Source organism: Theropithecus gelada, chromosome 4 (genome assembly GCF_003255815.1).
Source record: "Theropithecus gelada isolate Dixy chromosome 4, Tgel_1.0, whole genome shotgun sequence".
In the NCBI taxonomy this organism is placed as follows: domain Eukaryota; kingdom Metazoa; phylum Chordata; class Mammalia; order Primates; family Cercopithecidae; genus Theropithecus; species Theropithecus gelada.
Window position 1 is genome coordinate 33,018,125 of NC_037671.1, and position 18,746 is coordinate 33,036,870.

General features: G+C 46.2%; 1 non-coding gene and 2 pseudogenes across 2 annotated transcripts in view; 2 read left to right on the forward strand and 1 right to left on the reverse strand.

The window, feature by feature from the left end:
- Positions 1–13,950, forward strand: part of LOC112622418 — a 42,915-nt pseudogene extending 28,965 nt beyond the window's left edge. The window contains exons 3-8 of the transcript XR_003118985.1: positions 11,419–11,694; positions 12,268–12,543; positions 12,647–12,763; positions 13,196–13,228; positions 13,335–13,382; positions 13,541–13,950. The product of XR_003118985.1 is annotated as an HLA class I histocompatibility antigen, B-67 alpha chain-like (transcript). The remainder of the gene's footprint in view (positions 1–11,418; positions 11,695–12,267; positions 12,544–12,646; positions 12,764–13,195; positions 13,229–13,334; positions 13,383–13,540) is intronic.
- On the reverse strand, positions 2,343–2,449 carry LOC112623869. Its single transcript, XR_003119228.1, has one exon. It is a non-coding gene; the product is annotated as a U6 spliceosomal RNA (small nuclear RNA).
- On the forward strand, positions 6,374–7,417 carry LOC112622422 (annotated as a pseudogene).
- Positions 13,951–18,746: the final 4,796 nt, after the last annotated feature.

Sequence of the window (18,746 nt, forward strand, 5' to 3'; positions counted from 1 at the left end):
TAGTGGTGACAAAATCTCTAAGCATTTGCTTATCTGTAAAGGATTTTATTTCTCCTTCACTTATGAAACTTAGTTTGGCTGGATATGAAATTCTGGGTTTAAAATTCTTTTCTTTAAGAATGTTGAATATTGGCCCCCACTCTCTTCTGGCTTGGAGAGTTTCTGCCAAGAGATCTGCTATTAGTCTGATGGGCTTCCCTTTGTGGGTAACGTGACCTTTCTCTCTGGCTGCCCTTAAGATTTTTTCCTTCATTTCAACTTTAGTGAATCTGGCAATTATATGTCTTAGAGTTGCTCTTCTCAAGGAGTATCTTTGTGGCGTTCTCTGTATTTCCTGAATTTGAATGTTGGCCTGCCCTACTAGGTTGGGGAAGTTCTCCTGGATGATATCCTGAAGAGTGTTTTGCAACTTGGTTCCATTTTCCCCCTCACTTTCAGGCACCACAATCAGATGTAGATTTGGTCTTTTTACATAATCCCATACTTCTTGTAGGCTTTGTTCATTTCTTTTTCTTCTTTTTTCTTTAGATTTCTCTTCTCGCTTCATTTCATTCATTTGATCCTCAATCACTGATACTCTTTCTTCCAGTTGATCAAGTCAGTTACTGAAGCTTGTGCATTTGTCACATATTTCTCGTGCCATGGTTTTCATCTCTGTCCGTTCGTTTATGGCCTTCTCTGCGTTAATTATTCTGGTTATCAATTCTTCCACTCTTTTTTCAAGATTTTTAGTTTCTTTGTGCTGGGTACATAATTCCTCCTTTAGCTCTGAGAAGTTTGACGGACTGAAGCCTTCTTCTCTCATCTTGTCAAAGTTATTCTCCGTCTAGCTTTGATCCATTGCTGGCGATGAGCTGCGTTCCTTTGCAGGGGGAGATGAGCTCTTATTTTTTGAATTTCCAGCTTTTCTGCCCTGCTTTTTCCCCATCTTTGTGGTTTTATCTGCCTCTGGTCTTTGATGATGGTGACGTACTGATGGGGTTTTGGTGTCGGTGTCCTTCCTGTTTGTTAGTTTTCCTTCTAACAGTCAGGATCCTCAGCTGTAGGTCTGTTGGCGATTGCTTGAGGTCCACTCCAGACCCTGTTTGCCTGGGGGTCAGCAGCAGAGGCTGCAGAAGATAGAATACTGCTGAATAGCGAGTGTACCTGTCTGATTCTTGCTTTGGAAGCTTCCTCTCAGGGGTGTACTCCACCATGTGAGGTGTGGGGTGTCGGTCTGCCCCTAGTGGAGGATGTCTCCCAGTTAGGCTACTCAGGGGTCAGGGACCCACTTGAGCAGGCAGTCTGTCCCTTCTCAGATCTCAACCTCTGTGTTGGGAGATCCACCACTCTCTTCAAAGCTGTCAGACAGAGTCGCTTGCATCTGCAGAGGTTTCTGCTGCTTTTTGTTGTTGTTGTTGTTGTTGTTGTTGTTGTTTAGCTGTACCCTGTCCCCAGAGGTGGAGTCTACTGAGACTGGCAGGCCTCCTTGAGCTGCTGTGAGCTCCACCCAGTTCAATCTTCCCAGGGCTTTGTTTACCTACTTAAGCCTCAGCAATGGCGGGTGCCCCTCCCCCAGCCTCGCTGCTGCCTTGCGGTTAGATCGCAGACTGCTGTGCTAGCAATGAGGAAGGCTCTGTGGGCGTGGGACCCTCCCAGCCAGGTGTGGGATATAATCTCCTGGTGTGCCCATTTGCTTAAAGCGCAGTATTGGAGTGGCAGTTACCCGATTTTCCAGGTGTTGTGTGTCTCAGTTCCCCTGGCTAGGAAAAGGGATTCCCTTCTCCCTTGGGCTTCCCAGGTGAGGCAATGCCTCGCTCTGCTTCAGCTCTCGCTGGTTGGGCTGCAGCAGCTGACCAGCACCGATTGTCCGGCACTCCCCAGTGAGATGAACCCAGTACCTCAGTTGATAATGCAGAAATCACCTGTCTTCTGTGTTGCTCGCGCTGGGAGCTGGAGACTGGAGCTGTTCTTATTTGGCCATCTTGCTCTGCCCCCCCTACCCACCCCCCCGCCACCATCCTGAGACTTTACTGAAGTTGCTTATCAGCTTAAGAAACTTTTCAGCTGAAACAGTGGGGTTTTCTAGATATAGGATCATATCATTTGCAAACAAAGACAATTTGACTTCCTCTCTTCCTGTTTGAATGTCCTTTCTTTCTCTTACCTGATTGCCCTGACCAGAACTTCCAATACTGTGTTGAGTAGGACTGGTGAGAAAGGGCAGCCTTGTGTTGTGCTGGTGTTAAAAGGGAATATTTTCAGCTTTTGCCTATTCAGTATGATACTGGTTGTGAGTTTGTCATAGATGACTTTTATTATCTTGAGATATGTTCCTTCAATACCTAGTTTACTGAGAGTTAAAAAATATGGAATGCTTCATGAATTTGCATGTCACCCTTGTGCAGGGGCCATGCTGATCTGCTCTGTATCTTTCCAATTTTAATATATGTGCTGCCAAAGTGAGTACTGACCACAAGTTCTTAGAAGTGGAGATAAGTGAAGAACTGTGGGTGAGATGGAGTGTTGAATTTCATCTGCAATAATTTCTGCATCTAACAAAATGTGATTATCTCTGTCTTTTATTCTTTAATTAAGTGATAAAAAGCATTACAGATTTAAAGTGTAAATATTCTTGTATCCTGGGGATGAGTAACCTGGGCAGGATATTTAATTTATTTATAGCTCATTGGTGGACACAGTCTAGTACTGTTTTTCTCAGTATTTTTACCTCTAATTGCTTTGAAGTGATTATCCTATCATGTTTTCTCTTATGTATTCCCTAGCTGACTTTAGAATCAATGTTATTTATACATAAACAATAATGAGTTTACTGGCTTTCTCTATGTTTCCTCATTCTCTTGAATACTATGTATAAATTCAGTAGCTTTCTTCAGAGTTTTGGTAGAACTTATCTGTAAAACAGTCTGGATATTACTGAAGGGAAATAAAGTTTTACAACTGTTTTAACTTCTTTACTTGTAGTAAGTTCTCCCCATTGACATAATCTTGTTGATAGTCTCAAAATTATTTAAACCTCTACTATATTTTTAGTGACATGTTTATCTATCATAATGTTATTTTATTCTTAATTGCCATTGCCTGTTTTATTTCTCCATCCAAATAAAAACAGCTGCTTTTGGTTGGCTGGGCCCTCAGCAGTGGCAGCTGCCAGGTCAGCCCTGGTGAGTGGCAACTCAATTGCTGTGCCCATGCAGTGTCCCTCGCAGCCACCACGGCCACTTTGTGCATGGACTCCATGAGCAAGCCCTGAGCAGCTGAGTGGCATTGTCTGTCAAGTCATCTCACTCACCTGATTACAGGGAGCCCCAGTACCTTAAAGACCCTCTGGTGGGCATCCACACACAACCACTATTGTCACACACTCAGCCTATAGCAAGAGGTCTATGCATACCTCTCTCTACCTCCCAATTTTCCAACTCTATTTTCCCCAAGTTCGTGACTGGCCAGCCAAGGCATGAGCCACTGCCCATGACTCATTCAATTCATACACTACTGGGCATCATTTCACACCCCCCACCTCCCATGGGCTTGTTTGGGTTTGATTCCTAGTTTCTGGCTTGACAGCCATTTCCAAAGCTATTCTGGTGTCAGTTCCCAAGCCTACTGCTGTTGTTGTAGGATTTCCTCTTTATATGTATTTATTTCCTGGAATTAAAAACAATTGCACTAATTTTTTCAATTCAGCATTTCCAAGGATATGCAGTAGGAGTGATTCTTCTTAGTGTACATAGAATTGCTTCAAAACACCAGCAATGTATATTTGAGGGAAGGACAGCATGCATGGAGAAAGGAGGACAACCCACAAGTGGGCAGTGGAGTTTCACAAAGTGAACACTTGGGTAAACAACACCCACATCAAGGTACACCAGTCACAGCCTGCTGGAAACACCTTTGGGTCCTACTCAGTCATAAACCATCCTCCCCACCCTAGAGTAGCCACTCTTGATTTCTAACACAGATGAGTTCTGCTAGTTCCAGTTGAATGGCATTATACAGTCACCATCATGCCCCTGGATCTCATCATCTCGCTGTGTGTGGTCATAGCTTATTCACTCCCATGGCTGTCCAATGCTCCACTTTATAAATAGCTCATATTGCTTGTCCCTTCACTTTGATAGAAAATTGTGTTCTATCCAGATTTTACAAGTCGTGCTGCTATGAATAATATTTTCATATATTTTGGCACACACATATAAGCATTTCTACTGGTTGACAACTAAGAGTGCTATTGCTGGGTCATAGGTGAGTAGATGCTTGGCTTAGTCTCTGGTTAACAAATTTCTAGTAGTAAACAAACAGTAGAGGAGCGTGAATCTCTTACTTAGAAATTATTCGGATAATAAATAAGGAAGGAATGAGAGACTGAGACTATAATAACTCTATTGCAAACCATCATGAGTTAACAGATTTAACCATTGAACAGCAATGGCAATTAACAACACAATAAAACAAAAAACTAAGGTCAGGTTCTTCCTCTTGATGGAAGAACACAATATAGCACCATCAAACAAGTACAAGTGGCAAAGAAACCAAGCCTGAATATAAGCTAACCTCCATAGCCAATTACCAATTTAGAGGCAATACAGATAATAAAAACACATATTAAACAATGGCTTGGGGAGCAATCAGCAAAATGCACACTATGGGAAGTTCTACCACACAATATAAATTTCAAGAAAGAATCTATAGAATAAAAGAGAACAAAAGCGTATTTCTAGAGGTAAAACTAAATTATAATTTGGGATGATAAAAATATAAAATAGAACAAAGAAGTGATGATGTGAAAGTCAGGATGTATTTTTATTTGGGGGAGGAAAGAGTTTACTGCTGAGCTGGGGCAAATGATGGGGCTTCTGGTTTGCTCCACAAACGTCTATCCCTGGTGGTTAATGGGTGTTCACTTTTTATTCAAGGACACAAATTTTAGACCGTTTCTTTTTCCTTCTGGAGTCCTACATTTTATTTTATGACACAAAGGTTAAGGAAAAAATAATTTATAGAGTATGGTTACTGTTTTACACAAAGCCCCCTCCCCATCTTCCCTCTGAGCACCCAGAACAACCAGCAGACCCAGGACCCCCAGCAGGGGTGACCTCACTTCTAGGTGTGCGTGCAGCTCACATCAGCAGAGGCAATATGCAGGTCTACTCCTTGACTCTTGGAAAAACCTGATAGGACACAGCTGAGGGGAAGCCTTCCCCGCCATCTGCAGGCTCTTGGCCCTCAGTGTAGAGGGAGCAGCTCCTCACCTCTCCCACAGGCACCTTTATGGCCAGAGTCTCCTCTCTGCATGGGGAGTTCATGCCCTTCCCCTGAACAAGGTGACATGGATCTCGCCAAAGGTGGAGATGACACCATTCCTCCCCCCACCATCTTTTGCTATAGAGCAACTGGAGTACGTTCCACCCACACACAGGACAGGGAGCTGACAACCAAGGAGTGGAGGATCAGTACTCCAGCTTTCTCTACTTGTAATAAGTTCTCTCCATTGACATAATCTTGTTCATAGTCTCAAAATTATTTAAACTGCTAGTATATCTTTAGTGGCATATTTATCTATCATAATGTTATTTTTATTTATTTATTTATTTATTTATTTATTTATTTTTTTGAGACGGAGTCTTGCTCTGTCGCCCAGGCTGGGGTGCAGTGGCCGGATCTCAGCTCACTGCAAGCTCCGCCTCCCACGTTTACGCCATTCTCCTGCCTCAGGCGCCGGCCACCTCGCCCGGCTATTTTTTTGTATTTTTTGGTAGAGACCGGATTTCACCGTGTTAGCCAGGATGGTCTCGATCTCCTGACCTCGCGATCCGCCCGTCTCGGCCTCCCAAAGTGCTAGGATTACAGTCTTGAGCCACCGCGCCCGGCCAATGTTATTTTATTCTTAATTACCATTCCCTGTTTTATTTCTCTGTCCAAAAAAAACAGCTGCTTTTGGTTGGCTGGGCCCTCAGCAGTGGCAGTTGCCAGGTCAGCCTTGGTGAGTGGCGACTCCGTTGCTGGGCCCATGCAGTGTCCATCGCAGCCACCACGGCCACTTTGTGCAGGGACTCCATGAGCAAGCCCTGTGCCCTTCTTTTGCGTTACAAGAAACTTGACTCAGGCTGGTGTCCAGTGAAGAAATCCCAGGTGCATGGAAAGGAGAGGAGGACCTCAGGGCTGTGAGAGATCTGCAAAAGGAAGCGCATGGACCACCAGGTGGCGCTGCTGCGCTGTCCCCGCTCCTAGGAGGTGAATGCTCAGGAGGAGCTTTGAGGTGGAGAGAGATGTCATTTCTCATCCTCCAGGTTCAAAGTAAAAACCTTCCAGCCAATCTTGGCCGCGCGTTCTGGTGTAGCGAGCGGGCTCGGAGGTGCTCACCGCTGCTGTCATGGTTCCTTTGGTAAACTGCATCGTCGCTGTGTCCCAGAACACGGGCATTAGCAACAACGGGGACCTGCCCTGGCCGCCGCTCAGGAATGAATTTAGGTATTTCCAGAGAATGACACAAACTCTTCACTAGAAGGTAAACAGAATCTGGTGTTACTTGTAGGAAGATCTGTTTCTCCATTCCTGAGAAGAATCGACCTTTAAAGGATAGAATTAATTTAGTTATCAGCAGAGAACTCAAGGAACCTCCACAAGGAGCTCATTCTCTTGCCAGAGGTCTGGATGATATCTTCAAACTTACTGAACAACCAGAATTAGCAAATAAAGTAGAGATGATTTGGATAGTTGGTGGCAGTTCTGTTTATAAGGAAGCCATGAATCACCCAGGCCATCTTAAACTATTTGTGACAAGGATCATGCGGGACTTTGAAAGTGACACATTTTTTCCAGAAATTGATTTGGAAAAATATAAACTTCTGCCAGAATACCCAGGTGTTCTCTCTGATGTCCAGGAGGAGAAAGACATGAAGTTCAAATTTGAAGTATATGAGAAGAATGATTAATATGAAGGTGTTTTCTGGTTTATTTTAAGTTGTTCCCCCTCCCTCTGGAAAAAAATTATATATTTTTACATTAGAAGAAAAAGACTTTTTTTGACTTTAGATCTATGAATAATTATTTCTAAGCAATGTGTTTTTATTCCTTGGTAATCTTGAATGTATCAGATACCATTTATGAAACATTCTTGCTATAACGAAGTGCCTCTCCAAGACCCCAACTGAGTCCCTGCACCTGCTACAGTGAGCTGCCATTCCACACCCATCACATATGGGACTCTGGCCAGTCCTTGACATTGTCGGGCTTTTCAAATGTTGGTAGTATTTATTAAAGATGAAGATGCACATACCCTCCAACTGAGCAGTTTCACTAGTGGGAAATACCGAAAACTTCTTATGTGCATACCTAAAGGTTTGTAGACTAATGTTGCAGCCTTCTTTGTAACAGTGAAAAATTGAAAGCAACCTGGAAGTCCAGTGATGGGAAAATGAATATATTTCAGTCTTTTGGGAAACCCAAAGCAGGTTCCAAGACTGAAATTTCAGTGAAAGCAGTTTATTTGCTAGGTCTTACCAGAAATTATCAATTGAGGTATGGAGAAATGGAACTGAGAAGGTAAGAAAAGCAGTTTAAAGTCAGTGAGCAGGTTCTCATTGGTAACAAGCTCCATACTGCTGAGATACAGGGAAACGGAGGGGAGAAAGCTGGAGTATTGATCCTCCACTCCTTGGTTGTCAGTTCCCTGTCCTGTGTGTGGGTGAAACGTACTCCAGCTGCCCTACAGCAAGTCCCAGGTGTTTGCAGTAAGAAGCTGCTGGCATGCACGGGAACAGTGAATGGCAAACACTTAAAGCAATTCCATGTTTAAGTATATAACCTCTCCATATCTTTTTTTTTTTTTTTTAACAGAGTTTCACTCTTGTTACCCAGATGGAGTGCAATGGGGAGACCTCAGCTCCCTGCAACCTCCGATTTCCCGGGTTCAAGCGATTCTCCTGCCTCAGGCTCCCAAGTAGCTGGGACTACAGTCGCGCACCACGACACCGGGCTAATTTTGTGTTTTTGGTGGAGATGAGGTTTCATCATGTTGGTCAGGGCTGCTCTGGAACTCCTGACCTCAAGTGATATGCCTACCTCGCCTCCCAAAGTGCTAGGATTACAAGTGTGAGCCACCGCACCTGGCAGATCTTTATTCTTTTTATGTAGTAAAAAGTATAAAGCCACACGTGGTTTATTTGAAATATTTTATGATTTAAAAAAATAAGGAGCAGGAAAACCAATTCTAAGTCCAAGTGAGGGATCATGGTAGTTTGAACCAGAAGGTTGCATGTAGTTAGACACTGTGATTTAAGATATATGTTAAGGTTGGAAGTAGCAGGATATTCTGATGGAGTTTGACTTTGGTTTTGGGCCTATTGAGTTTGAGATGCCTTTGAGAAATTAAGGAAGAAGAGAGAGCATAAAAGAAAAACTGGCCAGGCACAGTGGCTCGTGCCTGTAACACAGTGACTCAGCATGTTGGGAGGCAGAGACAAGCAGATCCCTTGAGACCAGCTTGGGCAACATGGTGAAGCCCCATCTCTCCAAAAAATACAAAAATTGACTGGGCACTGTGGTGCCCACCTGTAGTCCCATCTGCTCAGGGGCTGAGGTGGATGAATTGAGCCCGCGGGGTCACGGCTACAGCGAGTTGTGGTTGTGCCACTGCACTGCACCCTGGGTGACAGAAGAGACCCTGTCTCGAAAAGAAAGCTGAAAACAATGGAAGCATGCCTTCAGAATTCTAGAAAGAAAGTTATTTTCAATGGATAAATCTATATTCAGCCAAATAATCAAGGGTGAAGGTAAAATAATACATTTTTAGGCAATCAAAGACTCAGGGGTTACCTCCATGTACCCTTTCTTGGGAAACTATTGGAGAAAATACTCCAGCAAAATGAAGCAGTAGACAAACCAGAGAATGACATAGATCCAGCAAACAGGATCCAACATAGGCAATATTCCAGTTATGGAGCTAGCTTAAAACAAAAAAAACAAAAAACAAACAAACAAACAAAGAAACAAAAGTAGAAATATTAATAGGTTAGCTGGGTGGAATGACTCATGCCCACAGTCCCAGCTACTCAGGAGGCTAAAAGCAAGAGGTTGGCTTGAGTCCAACATTTCCAGACCAGTCTGGCCACCATAGTGAGATTCCCTTCTCTTAAAAATAATAATAGGTTATTGCCAGATTTGGGGCATTTGGAAAGAAATTCATGGAAGAAAAAGCAAAAGTGAAAAAAACAAGAGGGAAGGCTGGTTAGGCAATCATTAATTCTAGTGCAGAAGGAAGTACAGGATAGGAAGTAAGAGCATAATACTCTGTTCTTCTCAACAATGAGCAATATGTACATAGTCATAATGATGTGGTGACTGCTTAGCCCCTAACTCTAGTAAGTACATTGGGTCAATATGGGAGGAAAAGTGAAGATAGTGATGGTGTAAGAGCTAAATCCTCATCTGTCATTCAAAAAATCACTTAAAATGTGTAAAATAATCAAGAAATGACTAAGCAGTTATGTGAGGAGAAAAACAGAAGACATTGCTAAAAGAGTTGAAAGTCATTGCTCTGGAGGATTAGGAAGGACGGGGCAGGGGACGGTTAGGATGCATTATAAACAGAAGAGGCTTTTTAAATTTACATGTATTAATATATGCACCCACTTGAAAAACTGAAAAAATAATAATTTGGAAAAACCCATGAAGGCAACTACCAGAAGGAAAAACTGAGAGAATAAAAAATGCTTGTCTCTGGAAAGAACAAATGGCAGAACTGTTACTTTCATTGTAAGACTTTTAGAGCCATTTGATTTCACTTAACCATTTTCATCTATTTCTTTAATAAAACAACTCTATCATAATAAAAAGTTACATTCATTCACAGAAAACAAACAAATAAACAAAAAACCTTTCCTGCCCAGCCCATCTCATTCTCCCTGAATCCTCAGCGCTAATGAGGACTGTCTCCTTCTCACCTCCCTGGACTGGGCTTTTTACCCCTGGAAAGTGGATGTGATTTCTAGTTTCTGCATATCCTGGTTAATTGTGCTGCCAGTGAAATAAAATCAAAATACACACTGAATAAATAATAAATAAAATAACCCATAGTGAGCAAAGGTTTACAATGTATTTTTTGGAGTCAAGATCTCATTCTGTGGCCTGGACTGGAGACCAGTGGTGTGATCATAGCTCACTGCAGCCTTGAACCCATAAGCTCAAGGGATCTTCCCATCTCAGCCTTCCCAATACCTGTGAATACAAGCGTCGACCACCAGGCCCAGCTAAATGTACTTATTTTTATATCTTTTAGAGATGAGAATGTCACAATGTTGTCCAAGCTGGTCTCCAACTTCTGATCTCAAGCAATCCTCTTGCCTTAGCATCCTGAACTGCTGGGATTACAGGGGTGAGCTGTCATGCCTGGCTTGTAATTGACTAACACCATCAAGGTTTCCTTCTCCAAGTGTGGACACAGCAGCAGACGCCCTTGTCTCTTGGGTCAGGACACTGGGTAGAGTGGAATAGCAGGACAACAAAGTCACTGCAGAAAGTGCCCATGTGGAAGAGGTCCAGCAGGAAGGGCCGACTGTCCCAGGGCCACCATATTTAGGGATAACTCCTCTTTCTGGGCAGGACTGTTCTGTGATTACTTTTGTATTCACAATAGTTCTGAAATCGTAGGATGATGAGACTCAAGACTGGCTGGGATTTGTTTTCAAAAAACCATCTCCAAGATTTGTTGATCTTTTGAATGGTTTTTAGTGTTGCAATTTCCTTCAGAACTTAACTCATTCTTAACATTTCACAGTCTACTTTAAGTTAATAATGTACTAGTACCCATAAATATAGAAGTATTGCAATCATTTATCCTCTGCAAAATGTACATTTTTTATGGTATAGATATTATATGAAATATATCTACATAGGTTGTAAGTCCCACGATAAAAAACTTTTTCTTGTCTTTAAACAGTTCTATGCATGTAAAGTAAGAAGCCCCGCTTCATCGCCATGGGCTACGTGGACGACACGCAGTTCGTGCGGTTCGACAGCGACGCCGCGAGTCCGAGGATGGAGCCGCGGGCACCCTGGATAGAGCAGGAGGGGCCGAGGTATTGGGAAGAGGAGACACGGAGAGTCAAGGACGCCGCACAGACCTACCGAGGGAGCCTGCGGAACCTGCGCGGCTACTACAACCAGAGCGAGGCCGGTGAGTGGCCCCGGCTCGGGGCGCAGGTCACGACCTCTCCCCATCCCCCACGGACGGCCCGGGTGGCCCCGAGTCTCCAGGTCCGAGATCCGCCCCGAGGCCGCGGGACCCCAGACCCTTGACCGGGGAGAGCCCCAGGGGCCTTTACCCGGTTTCATTTTCAGTTGAGGCCAAAATCCCCGGAGGTTGGGCGGGGCGGGGCGGGGCTCGGTGGGCGGGGCTGACCGCGGGGGCGGGGCCAGGGTCTCACACCCTCCAGTTAATGTTCGGCTGAGACCTGGGGCCCGACGGGCGCCTCCTCCGCGGGTATTACCAGGACGCCTACGACGGCAAGGATTACATCGCCCTGAACGGGGACCTGCGCTCCTGGACCGCCGCGGACATGGCGGCTCAGAATACCCAGCGCAAGTGGGAGGCGGACCGTTATGCGGAGCGGTTCAGAGCCTACCTGGAGGGCGAGTGCCTGGAGTGGCTCCGCAGATACCTGGAGAACGGGAAGGAGATGCTGTAGCGCGCGGGTACCAGGGGCAGTGGGGAGCCTTCCCCATCACCTCTAGATCTCCCGGGATGGCCTCCCACGAGGAGGGGAGGAAAATGGGATCAGCGCTAGAATGTCCCCTCCCTTGAATGGAGAATGGCATGAGTTTTCCTGATTTCCTCTGAGGGCCCCTCTGCTCTCTAGGACAATTAAGGGATGACGTCTCTGAGGACATGGAGGGGAAGACAGTCCCTAGAATACAGATCAGGGGTCCCCTTTGACTCCTGCAGCAGCCTTGGGCACCATGTATTTTTCTCTCAGGCCTTGTTCTCTGCCTCACACGAAATGCGTTTGAAGGTCTGATTCCGGCTTTTCTGAGTCCCTCGGCCTCCACTCAGGTCAGGACCAGAAGTCCCTGTTCCTCCCTCAGAGACTAGAACTCTCCAAGGAATAGGAGATTCTCCCAGATGCCTGTGTCCAGGCTGGTGTCTGGCTTCTGTGCTCCCTTCCCCACCCCGGGTTTCCTGTTCATTCTCAGGGTGGTCACATGGGTGCTGCTGGAGTGTCCCATGAGAGATGCAACGCGTGTGAATTTTCTGACTCTTCCCGTCAGATCCCCCAAAGACACACGTGACCCACCACCCCGTCTCTGACCATGAGGCCACCCTGAGGTGCTGGGCCCTGGGCTTCTACCCTGCGGAGATCACACTGACCTGGCAGCGGGATGGGGAGGAGCAAACTCAGGACACCGAGCTTGTGGAGACCAGGCCAGGAGGAGATGGAACCTTCCAGAAGTGGGGAGCTGTGGTGGTGCCTTCTGGAGAAGAGCAGAGATACATGTGCCATGTGCAGCATGAGGGGCTGCCGGAGCCCCTCACCCTGAGATGGGGTAAGGAGGGGATGAGGGGTCATGTCTCTTCTCAGGGAAAGCAGGAGCCCTTCTGGAGCCCTTCAGCAGGGTCAGGGCCCCTCATCTTCCCCTCCTTTCCCAGAGCCATCTTCCCAGTCCACCATCCCCATCGTGGGCATTGTTGCTGGCCTGGCTGTCCTAGCAGTTGTGGTCACCGGAGCTATGGTCGCTGCTGTGATGTGGAGGAGGAAGAGCTCAGGTAGGGAAGGGGTGTGGGGTGGGGTCTGGGTTTTCTTGTCCCACTGGGGGTTTCAAGCCCCAGGTAGAAGTGTTCCCTGCCTCATTCCTGGGAAGCAGCATCCACACAGGGGCTAACCCAGCCTGGGACCCTGTGTGCCAGCTCTTACTCTTTTGTGTAGCACATGTGACAATGAAGTATCACCTTGATGATTATGGTATTGTGTCCTGAGTCCAGCATTCACGAGTCAGGGGAAGGTCCCTGCTAAGGACAGACCTTAGGAGGGCAGTTGGTCCAGGACACATACCTGCTTTCCTCCTGTTCCCTGATCCTGCCCTGGGTCTGTAGTCATAGTTCTGGAAATTTCTCTTGGGTCCAAGACTAGGAGGTTCCTCTAAGATCTTATGGCCCTGCTTCCTCCCAGCCTCCTCACAGGACATTTTCTTCCCACAGGTGGAAAAGGAGGGAACTACTCTCAGGCTGCGTGTAAGTGGTGGGGGTGGGAGTGTGGAGAAACTCACGAACCCCATAATTCCTCTTGTCCCACGTCTCCTGCGGGCTCTGACCATGTCCTGTTTTTGTTCTACCCCAGCCAGCGACAGTGCCCAGGGCTCTGATGTGTCTCTCACGGCTTGAAAAGGTGAGATTCTTGGGGTCTAGAGTAGGGGGGCGGGGGCAGAGGGGAAAGGCCTGGGTAATGGAGATTCTTTGTAACATTTCAAGTGTGTGGTGGCTGTTCAGAGTGTCATCACTCACCATGACTGACTTGAATTTGTTCATAACTGTTGTTTTCTGTAGCCTGAGACAACTGTCTTGTGTGGAACTGAGAAGCAGGATTTCTTCATGCCTCACTTTTGAAGACATCTCTTTCTGCGAAGGCATCTGAATGTGTCTGCATCTCTGTTAGCATAATGTGAGGAGGTGGAGAGACAGTCTACCCCTGTGTCCACCGTGACCCCTGTTCCCACGCTGACCAGTGTTTCCTCCCCAGTCATCTTTCCTGTTCCAGAGAGGTGGGGCTGGATGTCTCCATCTCAGTCTGAAATTTATGTGCACTGAGCTGCAACTTCTTACTTCCCTACTGAAAATAAGAATCTGAACATAAATTTGTTTCCTCAAATACCTGTTATGAGAGGTTGATGGATTAATTAAATAAGTCAATTCCTAGAATTTCAGAGAGCAAATAAAGACCTGAGAACCTTCCAGAATCCATATGTTCGCTGTGCTGAGTCTGTTGCAGGTGGGGGATGGAGAAGGCTGTGAGGATCCCAGTGTGGACTGGGCCTGTGCCTAGTTGCTGTTCAGTTCTTCATGGGCTTTAGGTGGTCAGTCCTCAGCTGGGTCACCTTCACTGCTCCATCGTCGTCGTCCCTGCTGTGGAAACTTGTCCAGCGGGAGCTGTGACCACAGAGGCTCAGACGTCGCCGAGGGCAGCCCCTGAACACGGGGGTCTCTGTGCGTTCTGAGACAAATGTTCAGAGCCATTCACCTCCTGCCCTGCTTCTAGAGCTTCTGTTCTGCTCTGCTCTCCTGCCCTCTCTCCCTGCCCTGGTTCTAGTGATCTTGGTGCTGAATCCAATCCCAACTCATGAATCTATAAAGCAGAGTCTAATTTAGACTTACATTTGTCTGTGAAATTGGAACCATCTTCAAGGACTGTTCTTTCCTGAAGAGAGAACCTGGTTGTGAGTTGCAGTGTGCTGGGGTGGGGGGTGCGGGGGACGTGGCTGTAGAAAGAGGGATGGGGGAGGGAGGGCACACAAGCAGCACTGCTGAGAAAAACATAGGCGGCCTCTATCTCAATGTGAGGGGACCTTGTGCTGTACCTGCCACAAAGCAGCATTTGGCCTGAGGCTATGTTAATAAAGATGCTGCCTTTAGAATAGGGAGGTGATCTACAGTGATCATTCATTCAACTGACCTTTGTCATTGGCCAGACATGGGACAGAATGGTTCTGCATCTGGGGAACACCATTTAAGTAAAATCAGAAAAATCTCTGGTCTTTTGTGGCACATGTTCCAGTGGAAAGAGGCAGACGTTAGATACACCATAACCAGAGTAAGGAAGGAAAGTGCTAGAAGGTGGTAAGTGCTGTGAGGCAGGTAATCCAGGATGTGGGCAGTGGGGACAGGGAAGGTGGCTGTTGTGCTGGGTAGTCAGTGTGTGCTTTGTTGCAAAGGTGACCTCTGAGGAAGGATTTGAGGGACGTGAGGATGTCTGGGGAAGTTCCTTCCACACAGAGGAACCTCCAGTCCAAATGCACTATAGCAGGAAGGTGTCTGTGTTTCCAGAAGAGCAAGGAGGCCAGGAGGGCTGGACAGAGAGAAACTGAGGTGAGGTCAGAGGTGCAGCCAGAGCAGGTGGGCTTGAGGAAAATGGGGTTGGATCTGACCTTTGCTCTGAGTGGGATGAAGAGTTAGAGGACAGTTTTGAGCAGAAGAGGGCCATGATATAACTTCTCTTTTAAAAGGATCTCTGACTGCTGTGCTGACAACAGAATTGAGAGGTGAGGGACAAGGGAGGCAGAGGGGAAAACAGTAGGAAGCGAGTGCAGTATTCCAGGCTGGAGATGTCCGTTACCTTGACTGGGGTGTGAGCAGGGGAACGAGTGGGATGTGAGGGGATTCTGGTTGCATTTGAAGATGAAGTCACAGCATTTGTCAATGGATTGTAACTGTGGTGTGAGAAAGATGAATCAAGGACACCCATAGTTGTAAAATGAGTGAGTAGAAGGAAGGGTGGAGCTGCTGTCAGTGGAGATGGGGAGACTCTGGCAGGAGCATACTGAGGAGGGGGCCTCACAGACCCTCAGTGGAGGAGATGTCTACTACGAATGCAGGTGGGGGAGCTGGGGTGGAATTTAGACAGACAACTCCAGAGTTTAGAGGAAAGGAGAAATAGACTGGGCAGGAGAAATAGATTTAGGAGGTCATACCATATAAACGATACTTAAAACCTCAAGCATGAATGAGGGCACCAAGGGAGTGATTGACTGTGGAAAAGAATGAGGGCAAGGACTGAACTCTGAACCTCCAGTTGTAAGGGATGTGATCAGACCATACCCAGAGCAGACTGCACAGTTCTGACCCCAAGTCTAGAGGATACTTAGACAAGGAACTCCTGTGTGCAGAGGAATCACCCAGACGTGGTGCTGAGATCCAGGAAGTCTGGAGTCGAGCTACAGATTCTGTATTTATGACAAGGCTGGAGTTCATGTTGCTGGTCTCCAGATCACACTTGGAGTAGCAAGAACACCAGGATCCCACATGTCTGAGCATCAGCCTTACCTCTAGGGCGTGTTATATAAACGAATCCTTGGTCTTGTGCATAAAACTCTGAGACGGGTTCTGGGGAGTGGCCTGAGTATTTTCTAAGCCCCGCCAGCAATCCTGTTGCTCAGCCAGATCGGGAACCACTGAGATCAGAGATCAGAGAGTGCCTAGGGTGGGTGGGTGGGGTGGGTTTTCAAACTCTGTTTAAAAGAGGATTTTTCTCACAGAAAGAAAAGGGAGGATGTGTATCATCAGTTATGAGATGTGATATTCCCTGTTGTTCTCTCCACCATGGGGTAGAGGCCAGGTAGACAATTCAGGATGTGGCTCTCGTACAAGGGACACCTCTGAATGCCGCTCTCTGACACCCGCCCACAGACTCATTTCCCACTCACTTCTTGGAGCGAACTATGGAAAACAAATTTCTGTAATGTACACATAAAGTCGTATATCTGGTATTGGGGGCTAGTTTTATTGTGGGGAAGGCCACAGAAGCAGGCTGGAACCTACACATCCAGGAACAGAATCCACAGCCCACCCTGGATCAGGTCCCTCCTAGGAACAACTGCCCCTGCTGCTGAGCACAGATGCCACTGCTCACACCTCTGACACCCTGGTGCTGGACACTGGACCCTGAGGCCAGGACAGATGTCACTGCTGCACCTGGAAACTGGACATCACTACTGCCGTCAGTCATCTTTACTAAAATGTGTTCTGCACAGTCCCAGCCTCTCTGTCACCTCATTCTGGCTCAGTCTGGCAGTGATATTGCAGTTAAGAAGAAATTATTTAGACAGATAGTGAGGGTACAGAAGGCTTTTAATGAAAAGCAGGCTCCAAACTCTTTTCTTTTCTAACAAGGTGCAGCCTGTAATATCAAGCTTCAGACATAGACAAGTAAGCTGGAAGCTTGCACAGGTGAATGCGGGCAACTGTGCCAATAGGAATCGGACACCTGGGACTGGGCATGTTCACAGTGGCAACTCCATCTTCCCTTCTCTTTGCCAGGCACGTTTACAGTAAGGAGCAGAGAACATGGCGCCGGCCAAGTGTAAAGCCCATTTGCATAATAGGATGAGGGTGGGGTGAACAGCCTTCCACACGCACTATGTAAATATCACACCTGGTCCATCCAACCTGTGGGCCCTACGTAAATCAGACACCATCTCCTCAAGCCCGCCTGTAAAATCCGATGCACTCCCATTCCAGGCCGGAATTCCCTTGTGGGTGCCCCTCTCTCTCACAAGAAGAGAGCTGTTCCCCTTTGTCTTTCTTTTGCCTATTCAACCCTTTCCTCCTAAACTCACTCCTCGTGTGTCAGTGTCCTTCATCTTCTTGGCGTGAGATGACAAACCCTTAGTATTTACCTGAGACAACGACACCTCTTCAGCAGGTGGTCATCGGACTGGTGGAGCTTAAGACTCATGTCCATGATCAACTGCAGGGTGACTGGAGTTTTGTCCTCTTCCAGGGAGGGAGGTAGTTTCTGTCTCCTCTCAACATTTTACATGTTGTAAACCAAAAGTAAACATCAAAGCCACCCACTCCTAACCATCTTAATGGACACCCTCAGCCAGGGTGCTCAAAAGTTAACCTGAAAGACTGGCTCAAGCCACCATGATTATGCCATCTTCCCTTTTGGAATTCAGGAAAAGCTGACCAGCATTTACCATCAACACAGACCTTAAATCTGATTAGAAACATTTACAATCTCTTCTCTCTGAAGCCTGGCACCTGGAGGTGTCATCTACATGAGAAAATTTTGGACTCCAAAACCTCTTATCATAACCCAGACATTTCCTTTCTATTGATAGTAACTCAACCAATCGCCAATCAGAAAAATTAAAAATCTACTTATAACCCAGAAGCACTACCCCGCAAACCTTGCCTGCTTCAAATTGTTCCAACTTTCTGAACTGAGCCAATGTATAGCTTAAATATATTTCATTGATGTCGCATATCTTCCTAAAATGTATAAAACCAACCTGTGCCACAACCACCTTGAGCACATGTTCTCAGGGTCTCTTGAGGACTGTGTCATAGGCTGTGGTCACTCATTTTTGGCTCAGAATAAATCTCTTCAAATATGTTACCGAGTTTAACTCTTTTCATTGACAATGCGGAATTCTGATGTAATAAGAGGGTTCAAGTGCTGGAGTGTGAGGGATGGGGAAAAGTGACAAATTTTAATTCTTGGAGCAGTGATCCAGGATGAGAAATTTATCTGGTACCTGGCAGGCACGCAGAGTGGCTGAATGAACCAGTGACTAATAAATAACATGTTTCCACCCATTCCATTGAGGATAGGTTATTACATCAAGTTTTGGTCTATCCCAGTTCATACTCTAGATTATTGGAGTGGCATTCTGTGAGAGTGAAATGATTATTCAAACAGCTTCCCTCGGCTTTGTCTCTTACTAGGATTAAAAAACCCAGGATTGTAAGATTTCCGAGGATCTGGGTCCACACCGATGTCTTATATTAATATTTATATTTTCTTATGTGTGGAAATATTTCTGAGGAGAGAATCTCTAACATTTATTAGTTTTTATGTGACACCCTCAAAGGCCTAAAAAATCCTAACTTCTAGGTTATAGGTAGGGCCACTCCACGTTTGGACAATGAGCAGCTGGTAGCAACCCGTGTTTAGTAGATTAGGGACATGAAATAAATGCTTACATTTTGTTTATCTTTTCCTCTGGGACCAAAAAGATAGAGGTGTGCTTGCTTA